Source organism: Hemitrygon akajei, chromosome 3, assembly GCF_048418815.1.
Source record: "Hemitrygon akajei chromosome 3, sHemAka1.3, whole genome shotgun sequence".
In the NCBI taxonomy this organism is placed as follows: Eukaryota; Metazoa; Chordata; class Chondrichthyes; order Myliobatiformes; family Dasyatidae; genus Hemitrygon; species Hemitrygon akajei.
The window spans coordinates 174,317,854-174,329,890 of record NC_133126.1 but is presented as its reverse complement, the minus strand read 5'-3'; the positions used below and the strand labels follow the sequence as shown (position 1 = coordinate 174,329,890).

The 12,037-nt window shown below is 40.4% G+C and overlaps 1 pseudogene; it reads right to left on the bottom strand.

Annotated features, from left to right (window-relative positions):
- LOC140724600 (very long-chain specific acyl-CoA dehydrogenase, mitochondrial-like) overlaps positions 1-12,037 on the bottom strand; it is a 64,510-nt pseudogene that overhangs the window by 42,053 nt on the left and 10,420 nt on the right.

Below are 12,037 nucleotides of genomic sequence, written 5' to 3'. Positions count from 1 at the left end.
CTCTCACGTCTGTCTCTATCAAATCAGGATTGTGCACGGATCCCTACTTAACACGGAACAGATATCCATCTACAGGGAGGCCACGCGCTCTGTGTCGTGCCGCCATTTTCTCCTCCTCCTCTATTACACCAATTGGACAAACCCCATCATTTTGCTCTGTCATCCAAATTCAAATATATCAAATATACCCTTACTGCTGTTCATAATAAATTATTTACCCTTTATTGATATGAAAATCTTCATTTCAATCAATGTTAATTGTACTGTCAATATTCCATGCAGTATTCATATAGCACACATTTAAAACTCCTCACGATAAAACAAGCCCTGTTAAAGTCAGCAAAAGATCTTGCTTATTTTTTCTTTGCTAAGTGTTCACTATTTGCAATTTCACTGCAAAAATGCTGAGATCCTGAGTTGAATAATACTCAAGATTTCCTTGGAAGAGGAAGGTTTCTTCCAGGATTTCTTCTGATCTTGGAGATCTTAAATGCGTTCTTTGCATCTGTATTTACTCTGGAGATGGACAAAGAGCCTATAGAAATGTGGCAAAGTGACATCAACTTCATGGATCCTGTACAGATTACAGAGGAGGAGGTGTTTGCTATCCTGAGGCAAAGCAGGTTAGATAAATCCCAGGGCCTGACAAGGTGTTCCCTCAGACACTATGGGAGGCAAGTCCAGAAATTGCAGGGCCTAGCAGAGATATTTAGAACATCCTTAGCGACATCTACCAGGAGAGATACCAGAGGACTGGAGGATAGCCAGTGTTGTCTCGCTGTTTAAAAAAGTCTCTAAACAGAACCCAGGAAATTATAGGCCGGTGAGTCTGACACTAGTTATGGGAAAGTTATTGGAAGGTATCCTAAGGGACCAGATATACAGTGTAAATATTTGGATAGACATGGACTGATTAAGGATAGTCAGCATGACTTTGTGCATGGCAAGTCATGACTAATCAATTTTATAGAGTTTTTTGAGGAAGTTACCAGGGAAGTGGATGAAGACAAGGCAATGGATGTTGTCTATATGGACTTTAGCAAGGCATTTGACAAGGTCCCACATGGGAGGCTGGGCCAGAAGGTTCAGTTATTGGTATTCAGGATGAGGTAGTAAGTTGTATTAGACATTGGCTTTGTGGAAGAGGCCAAAGAGTGGTAGTAGAAGGTTGCCTCTCTAACTGGAAGCCTGTGACCAGTGGTTACTGCAGGGATCAGTGTTGGGTCCTTTGTTGTTTGTCAACTTTATCAATGATCTGGATGATAATGTGGTTAATTGGAAATTTGTAGATAACACCAAGATTGGGGGGTGTAGTGGACAGTGAGCAAGGCTATAATGGCTTGCAGAGGGATCTGCATCAACTGTTAAAAATGGACAGGAAAATAGCAGATGGAATTTAATGCAGACAAGTGTGAGGTTTTGCACTTCATTAGGACCAATCAGGTTAGAGCTTACAAAGTGAACAGTAGGGCACCGTAGAGTGTGATAGAACAAAGGGATCTGGGAATACAGGTCCATAATTCATTGAAAGTTGCATCACAGGTAGATTGGTCTTCATAAACCACCGTATTGAGTACAAAAGATGTGATGTTATGTTGCAGTTGTATAAGACATTGGTGAGGCCTAATTTGTTGTACTGTGTGCAGTTCTGGTCACCTGCCTACAGGAAAGATGTAAACAAGGTTGTGTTATGATCCCAGCCTCCTCCTTTGTGAGAATCGCCAGAACCCTAGTGAAGGGGGGGGGGGGGGGGGGGTCAATGACCCAAGAGAAGAGAGAGATACGTGCGGTGTCCCTCATTTCACAGCGAGGCAAAGCTGGCGACGGTGGTCATTGTCTCGTGGAGACACCTTTGTGAATTGGGAACTGTACTATGTGTATACCCTCGGGGCAACATGGGTGGAGAGATGGAGAGAGATTGCATCATCCCAACCTGATTGACATCTGAGACCCCGTGAGTTCAGATAAAAGAAGGGTTGTAAAGACAGCCCCCCAGATGCACCAGAAGACACGCTAGAAATCCTGTGACAGCGGTTTAATAGCGACAGCCGGTGGGGGGGTTCATGTGCGTCTTTTCCTTGCCTGGGATTGGCGACCTCACCACGAAAGAACGGCTTAGCTACAGGAGAGGCCACAAGTGAGCGTCCATTCCCCAATGAGACTCCGATGAATCGAACTCCTAAAGGTTGGAAAACCCCGCCGGGTAACTGTTTCATTTAATCTCTATCTCTCTCTCTTTAACAAAGTGCACCAACGTGACACCACCAAAGACGGCAGCTGGTGGAACTGCAGTGACCGCAAGAGACTTTCAGATATACAGCGGACAATATATACATTACCCCTAGACAATGATAGAGTTTATTTCTTATTGATTATTACTATACCTGCGCTTTAGATTGAGTATTGACAACGTATGGTATCTGAATGTTTGTATTAACCTTACTTTTGTGCCCCTTTATAAATAAAAACGTTTGAAAATGGTACCATCAGACTTCAGTGGACCTCTCTATCTTTGCTGGTAAGTGATCCAGTTACGGGATACGTAACAGTTGAAAGAGTGCAGAGCAAATTCACAAGGATGTTGCCGGTTCTGGGGGACCTGAGTTCTAAAGAAAGATTGAATACATTAGGATGTATTCTTTAGAAGGCAGGAGATTGAGGAGAGATTTGATAGAGGTATGCAATATTACGAGAGTTACAGATAGGAATAATGCAAACAGGTTTTTCCCTCTGAGGTTGGGTGGGACTATGACCAGAGGTCATGGGTTAAGGGTAAAAGGTAAGAAGTTTAAGGGGAAAATGAGGGAAGGCTTCTTCACTCAGACGGTGGGGAGAGTGTGGAATGAGCTGCCAGCACAAGTGGTACATGCAAGCTCAATTTCAGAATTTAAAAGAAGTTTGGATAGGTACATGGATAGTAGGGATTTGGAGAGCTTTGGTCTCGGTGCATGTCGATGTTAAACGATTTCAACATGTACCAAAGAGGCCAAAAGGTCTGTTTCTGCACTGTACTTTTCTATGACTCCAGATAGACTATTTGGTTTTCTTCGTAACCTCCCATATTGATGTAAATCAACTTACTAATCTGCGTCTCTTTGGCGTGTGGGAGGAAAGCCAGGTGCTGGGGAAATTACAGGGAGAACATGCAAACTCTGCACAGATGACAGGACACGATCTGGAACTGTACAGCAGCTGGACTAGCCAGTATACTACTGCGCCAGGAAACTAATCTAATCTTCCTCTCCCAAGAACTAGGCTTTTGAGATTAAATCACCCCGGCCACGGTGGCTGAGATCAGCTACAGTAATGACTAAATCCCAGGGGCTCACTGATCTGTGTAGATCAGTTAAGTGCAGCTTTCAGAGAAAAGTCTGTATGTCATCTGTTTTTCCTCAGTTACATACTGTAGCATGGCCATGGTAGCAATCTTCTCTTGGATGAGGCCATAGTGATATATCTTATTACCAAATTGTGTTTGATTGGCAGCATGGTCCACCTATTAAATGGTTTTAAAGGAAGGTGCAAATGAGGGTTTCAGATAAACAGACCATTGCAAGCAAAGTTCATTTTCCTGCACACAGGTAAAATTATTTACTTGTGTAAATGTTGTTGATGTAAAGCATGATTCATCTTGCTACAATAAAAATATTACCCATCAATATTTATGGTTTAATACCTTTAATAATTTCAGCACGTCATTAACAATCGTTCTGCACAAAATTCCATGTGTGTGTGAAAAACTGTTATGTCTCAAGCTTACAGATTGGCCCAAAATACCTTCAGGACCAGGGACATCTCTCGTATGAATGTCCTTGGGTAAAGAGGTGCTAAATGGAGCTGGACATTGTCCAATCCAAAATTTAGGCTATATGAATTTTCTGTTGAGCCGGGGTGAAAGTTAATTGATCCCTAATCAGCCTTCATCTCAGAAAGATAGTTTGTCCATTTGAACTTGACATGGTGGTCATAATGCTGCATACTAGCAAACAACAGCCATCCAGACTAACACGCGCAAAATGGTGGAGAAACTCAGCAGGTCAGGCAGCATCTATGGAGAAGAATAAGCAGTCAAACTTTCTGGCCGAGACCGTTCATCATTTCCAGCATCTGCAGATTCTCTTGTGTTTACTATCCTGTGTAACGGAGTGAGCAGGACTTGGAACATTTGATAAAATAGAAGGCTTAACATTTAGTGAGTTCTCCCTATTCTTTCTGCCCCTCTCCTCACCCTAAGTTGGTGCCCAATGTGCCATAAATTGCATTACTTCTCTTCTCCAACTTTATTAAGTATTTTGAAATTCTGAAGAAACAACTTCTCCATTTCTGTACAGATCATGTGTCAACAGGAGAGATCATGAATATACTCTTAATATGATTAATTTTAGCTTCAGGCTCAACCATTTTAAATCTCTCATTACTGGAAAGCCCCTTGATTTTGAACTGGAACACATGGTGATGCACCATCAATAACTCTCGGAGACGTGAGGCGAGATATAGGCTTTTATTGGCTGGAAGAAAGAACAAGCAGCAAATGACCACCACACTACATCCTGGAGACTGAGGCCGGGGCTGTGTCTCCAATCGCCTTTATACCGGGGTCCATGGGAGGAACCACGGTCAGTGGGAGGAGCCACAGGAGCAGTCAGCGGGGGGGCGTGTCCAGACAGGTATATGTAGTTCACCACACATGGTCATTAACAATAAAATATAAGAATAAAACACACTGAAGGCTGTCCCCAATGACCCTTCCCAATTTTTATTGATGCAGCAGGGGAACCATCCATTCTGGATCCATCACAGCTTGATATGGCATCTGCTTTGCCCTAGACCATAGGAAATTGCAGAGAGTTGTGAACTCAATCCAGCCTATCACACAGACCAACCTCCTTTCCATTGACTCCCAGGGCCCAGGAAAGCAGCAACCCTTACCACTCTATTCATTCTCTCTCCTGTCAAACAGAAGATATAAAACCTTCAGAGCATGCCCCACCAGGATTAAGGGTGTAATCTTCTAATCTTATTAGGCCCTTGAGACACAATTCTCAGACTCTAAGAGATGAACTCAATTCCTAATCGGCCTTGCTTTCGCTCTTTTACTTTATTTGTCTACTTGCATGACACTTTCTCTTTAACATTATAGAGTATTCTGCATATACTGATATACTTATTATAGAATGGCTATCTGGATGCAAGCAAACGAAAGCTTTTCAGTATCATGCAATGTGTGATAGCAATAAACCGGTAGCAACACCAATTACAAATGCTCTATTAAATTCAAACTCCATACTCAGACAAAAACTGATGCTGCGCTCGAGTTTTTGAATAATTTTCGGACTATAGGGAAATGGATGGATCCTGGAAGTGAAGGGATGCCTGAAACAGGAATCAGTAGGTTGAATGGCTCAGTCATTTAGTAGGCTCAGTTAGCTGAGCAGATCAAATGGCCTCTACCTGGGCCATAAAACTTCTAAAGTTCCAAGTTCAAAGTAAATTTATTTTCAGAATATACCATAGACAACCTGGAGATTCATTTTCTTGCAGGCACTCACAGGAAAACAAAGAATTACAATAGAATCTACAATAAACCAAAGAACGACAAGCATCCGATGAGAACAAATCGTGCAAATAATTTTTAAAAACTGAGAACGTAAGCTGCAGACTTATAAAAGTTTTATGATGCTATGATTTTTTTTTGATTGTGGAGTGGAGTGTTTCATTCTTTACAACGTTCCTCGTTACTATTTTGCTGCAACAGCTTAAGATTCCTCAACAACAGAAGAATATATTAGCTACATTTTTATAAATTCAGCCAAACACCATAAATATTATAAACAGTTCAGAATAGCATTTCTGGCAAAATTAAGGTTCAGAAAGCAGATTCCTTTCCAACACTTTGTGGATCCAATGAACCGTATGTCAATCTACTTCTTAAATATTACACATGCTGACAACTGACTAACATGGTCTCCAATCCATTTAGAGAAAATTATTTCTCATATGGACAAATGTCCATATATTATAAAATTAATTTATTACGATATCTGAGTATTTCTAGTAAGACCAGGATTTCTTGGTCCTGGTCCAAAACACAAAAGGAAGTTTCTATTCAAATTACACACAGCTTTTAACAAATCATTTGATTCATGCTCATTTTATGCAAGCAGAACTACTAATATATGTTTTCCTGAACACACCAATAATTCTGCCTAAAATGGCTGCACTGAGATTTTGTGTCTTGATCTTTAATCATTTTTTCCTGATTAAATTCCAGGCAAAGATTGAAATGTCTGCAAAATCTCATCAAAGCTTTGTTAAAATTAAATGAAGTCACACCAGTGCCCTAGAAAAAGTAGGAGATATGGCCCAGTCCATCGTTGGTTAAGCCCTCCCCGCCACTGAGCATATTTACATGGAGCATTGTTACAGGAAAACAGCATCCACCATCGGGGACCCTCACCACCCAGGCCATGTTCTCTTCTCGCTGCTGCCATCAGGAAGAAGGTACAGGCAGCACATGACTCACACCACCGGGTTCAGGAACAGTTATTAGTCTTCAACAATCAGGCTTTTTAAACAAAGGGGATGACCTCACTTGCCCCATCAGTGAACTGTTTCTGCAATCTTTGGCCTCACTTTCAGGGACCATTCAACGCATGTTCTTTATATTTATTGCTTATTATTTATTATTGCTTCTTTTCTTTCATTTGTACTTGCTGAGTTTCTTATTGATGCACTATCAATAACTCCAAAAGACTGTAAGTAGAGTAAATACTGAAAGGTTTTTAGTAGCAGTAAAACGGAGCACGTCCATGCTAAATGACTGTGGGAGGAGCAGTGACACAATCGCCTTTATCCAGGGGTCTGTGGGAGGAGCCACAGGAGCAGTCAGCAGAGGGGCGTGTCCAGACAGATATACATGGTTTACCACAGTTATCTTTTGCACACTGGTTGTCCACCCTGCTGGATGCAGTCTTTCATTGATTCTATTCTGGTTATTGGATTTAATGCAAGAAAACATAAGAACGTAAGAATATAAGAAATAGGAACAGGAGTAGACCATCTGGCCCGTCGAGCCTGCTCCACCATTCAATAAGATCATGGCTGATCTGGCCATGGACTCATCTCCATCTACCTGCCTCTTCCCCTTAACCTCTAATTCCTTAAAATTAATCTCAGGGCTGTACATGGTGACATATATGTACTTGGATAATAAATTTACTATGAACTTCGAACATGTTCTTGAAATCATCTCAACATCAAAAGCCCAACATGTCTTTTGTGATTAATTTGTTCACGCAGGACTGTTCAGAGTCAAAGCACATGATACAAATGTGATAACTAGGAGAAGTACAACACTGCAAGGTCTTTCAGTGAATGAAGCAAGAGCCTCGGGTTGGGTGATCACCCAGTTCTATCAAGCCAATCTGATGGCACAGACACCATCAGCTAATTTCCAAACTGCTGTCGATTCTGTTTATTCCTATTCATACTGCTATGCCTCTACTTTAAGCCTTTATAACAAACCTGGTCTATGCAAGGAATTAAACTTGGGAGTTTTATTTACTAAGCATCAAACAGCTTTTCTATTTAATTTGCACAGTGTCAAGCACTTTATGTTTAGATTAGTAAGGGATCTTCATTGGAGACAGAAGTTAAAATATTCGTGACTCTATTGCACACAAGGGGATGGTAATAGAATAACCTTACACTTAGTGCTTTGGAAATTGCATCGATCATTGTTCCCGACAGAGCAGCAGCCATTCCAAATCGACCATCGTTCAATATGTGCATGGCCACTGTAAATCCTTCTCCAACATTGCTGAGCACATCTTCTGTCAGCACCTTCACATTATCAAAATAAACCTCAGCTGTGTGGGAAGCCTTGATTCCCACTTTCTTCTCAAGAAGACCACTGGACCAGAACAATAACAATACAATTACCATTGTCTGAACCAACACGAGACTTCATGATGCAGTGGGGAATGAAGGAACATCTAAATAAAACAAAGAATGGATTCTCCATATGCAATAATTATTTTGAATATGATTGTATTTAAAAAAAAGCTTTTTATTTCTTTCCTGCCTCCTGAACTCTGCAGGTACACTGTCACTTGGGAAAGCAAGCAAGTGACAGGGTCTGAAATGTCAGTCGATTCTGTCCTGTTACTGGCATGTGCCTCGTGGGAAGGGTTAATTCAGCAGTTTTACTTTGTGCAAATATAAATGGAGAGGATTGTCAGAGACTGTCAACATTGCAGATAGTGCTGGTCACCAGAATGGATACTGTACTAATGCACAACATAGAACACAATGTCCATGTGTGTGTTTGTGTGTGCGTGGAATGACTTTGATGCACTGCTATATGTAAGTGACTGCCTTCATTAATGTATATTTTGTACATAGCTCTACCTTTCAATTGTCTTCATTAGCAACAATGGTGAAGAGTCTACAGACACTACAATGATTCTGACCAGAGTCCAGCATGTCCCAATCATATATTATTGATGTCAAAGTCCAGTGCATAAGCTAGAAAGAGGTTTACAGAGAAATTAGCATCAATAGGAAAATACCTTAGAGACTAGGTATCACCATTCACTTATGTAAATAAACCAGGTTTCTTATGTAAGAGGGGTAAATGATACATCCTGTATCAAACAGATATTAAAAAAATTCCCTGAAACAAATTTTCACTTAACTGAGTAACCCCTCCAAACTTTCTTTCGACAATAAATGCAGTGATCTTGTCCTTTGATTTTCCTGTGTGTTCATTTTTAACAGGTGTTTTGGCAAACATGGTGAAGATCCCTCCCATGCCACTATTTCTGAAAGAAATTCATATATAAACAACTGAAAGAGAATAATTATTTCTGTACAAAAATGCCCTACTAGATCTACCTTTTGTTAAGGACCTCCATTATTAGATAAGCAGATAAAAAGGATCTAGTACAAGATGAGTTTAACTTTATACAGATTCCATAAGAATTAATTTCCTCATTGCATTAGAGTAGCTGTGGGACACTATTTCTGCCAATACTGGTTGCACTCTTACGTCAGGATTTATGAACAAAGCATTACAAGCTCCTAGTGAGATTCTCCCTGTGAAGATTAAATAAGATCACCCAGCCCCAAGTCCAGCACCAATAAATAAATCCCAAGGTTTAATGAGATTCATAATGAGGCTTGAACAATAAAGGGCAGTTGAGTCTTTGAAAGAAGAGGGTACCACAGTTGAAACATTAGAACTCTCTTAGCATTTACACCTCTTCCCACAGCTTTTCATCATCTACTCCATGTGATGAACTCAAGAAACCACAATAACATCATAAAGGACTCCTCCCATCCTGCGCACGGACTGTTTGATCTGCTTCCGTCTGGTAGGCGCTTCAGATCCCTCCAGGCTAAGACTAATAGGCACTGGAGAAGTTTTTTTCCCTACTGCGGTCACTTTGCTGAACAGTTAACTGCCAGTTAACTGTCGGCTAACTATTACTTGGATTGCACTACCTGTATGTATAATCTATATTTTCATTTATATTTATCATTATTATTGTTATGAGCAGAGAGACAACATCTGCCGGAAGTAAATTCCTTGTATGTGCATAGGTACTTGGCGATTAAAGTCTGATTCTGATTCTGATCATGTAACACCGCTAGTACTGATAGTGATAAAACTGTTGTCTCTCACCTAATCCAAAATTTGCTTCCAATTAGAATATAATTCTTTCCCTTCTTCACAGCAGCTGTCTTTATCGAGGCTGCATCGGAACCACTAGCCATCTCGGTAAGGCAGAAAGCAGCAATTGTCTTACCTACAAGTCAGACTCAGAATCAAGTTTATTATCACCGGCATATATCATGAAATTTGTTAACTTTACAGCAGCAGTACAATACAATATATGATTATAGAAAGAAAAATGAAATCTGTGAATTACAGTAGTCTAAAAAAAAATAGAAACATAGAAAATAGGTGCAGGAGTAGGCCATTCGGCCCTTCGAGCCTGCACCGCCATTCAGTATGATCATGGCTGATCATCCAACTCAGAACCCTGTACCTGCTTTCTCTCCATACCCCCTGATCCCTTTAGCCACAAGGGCCATATCTAACTTCCTCTTAAATATAGCCAATGAACCGGCCTCAACTGTTTCCTGTGGCAGAGAATTCCACAGATTCACCACTCTCTGTGTGAAGAAGTTTTTCCTCATCTCGGTCCTAAAAGGCTTCCCCTTTATCCTTAAACTGTGACCCCTCGTTCTGGACTTCCCCAACATCGGAAACAATCTTCCTGCACATAGCCTGTCTAATCCCTTTAGAATTTTATACATTTCAATAAGATCCCCCCTCAATCTTCTAAATTCCAGTGAGTATAAATATATTTTTAGTTTAAATATATATTGTAAATATATATTAAATAGTTAAGTATGTAGTGCAAAAAACAGGAAATAAGAAAGTAGAGAGGTAGTGTTCATGGGTTCAATGTCCATTCAGATATCAGATGGAAAAGGGGAAATAGTGTTCCTGAAACATTGAATGTGTGTCCTTAGGCTTCTGTACCTCCTTCCTGATGGTAGCAATGAAAAGTACATGTCCTGGGTGGTGGGGATTCTTAATGATGGATGCCGCCTTTTTGAGGTATTGCTCCTTGAAGATGCTGTGGATACTACAGAGGCTCGTGCCCATGATAGAGATGACTAAGCTTACAACTCTCTGCAGTTTACTTTGATCCTATGCAGTAGCCCCCAACCACCACCCCCAGATGGTGATGCAGCTGGCTAGAATGCTTTCCACAGTACATCTGTAGAAATTTGCATCCTCCATTGTTCCAAGGAGAAAAGGCCGAGTTCACTCAAACTATTCTCATAAGGCATGCTCCCCAGTCCAGGCAACAACCTTGTAAATCTCCTCTGCACCCCTTTCTATGGTTTCCACCTCCTTCCTGTAGTGAGGTGACCAGAACTGAGCACAGTACTCCAAGTGGGGTCTGACCAGGGTCCTGAAGTATAGCTGTCTTGTCTTTTTTGTAGCTGCATCAATATGTTGCATCCAGATTAAGTCCTCAGAGATATTGACACCCAGGAACTTGAAACTGCTCACTCTTTCCACTTCTGATCGCTTTATGAGAATTGGCGTGTGTTCTCTCGTCTTACCCGTTCTGAAGTCCACAATCAGTTCTTTGGTCATACTGATGTTGAGTGCAAGGCTGTTGCTGTGATGCCACTCAACTAGCTGGCACTCCTGTACGCCCTCTCGTTGCCATTTGAAATGGTTGTATCATCTGCAAATTTATAGATTTGCTGACGATCAAAAACATAAAAATGCTTTAGTAGTGAAAATAAAACTGTTCATGTGTTAGATATATTCTTAGTGATAAGTTTCCAAATGAAATGAATTTTGCAACCTATAATCTATTAAGAATTTAATGAGATTTGGTACATCACCAAAGACTGTAGCAAGTTTCTACAGATGTACGGGGAACAGCATTCCGACTGGTTGCATCATTGTCTGCTATGAAGGCTCTTTGAATAAATGGTAGATATCACACATCCAGTTGGAACTCCAGCTGAAGTTATTCTAAGTCACCTGATGCAAGATCAGGCAAATATTTCTCCTTCTGTTTATCAGTGCCAAACAATAGAATTACTTTGAAACTAATGGGTCGATGAGCTCCAAGTGTTATACCCACTTGATCATGAACGCCAATAATCTCTACCAGTCAAGCATACTGTAAGAGAAAGAGATTAGAGATTAATCTTGATAAGAAAAATATAAATTAAGTAATAGAAATTCAGCTTTGATTATGGGCACTAAGCATGCAAATACATTATGTACTGAATTTCCAAAATTCCTTGGCATTAGAATTATTTTTAGAAGCAAATTGTAACAAGCCATAGCTATATATATGTGTGTGTTTAGCACAAGTGATCAAGAATGAATTTCTACCCTCGTATTTCACTGAACTACATACATGAATGAAACAAAAATAGATAATTAAAGAGCAAAATACAGTAACTGCTGGAAATCTGAAATAAAACAGAGAAT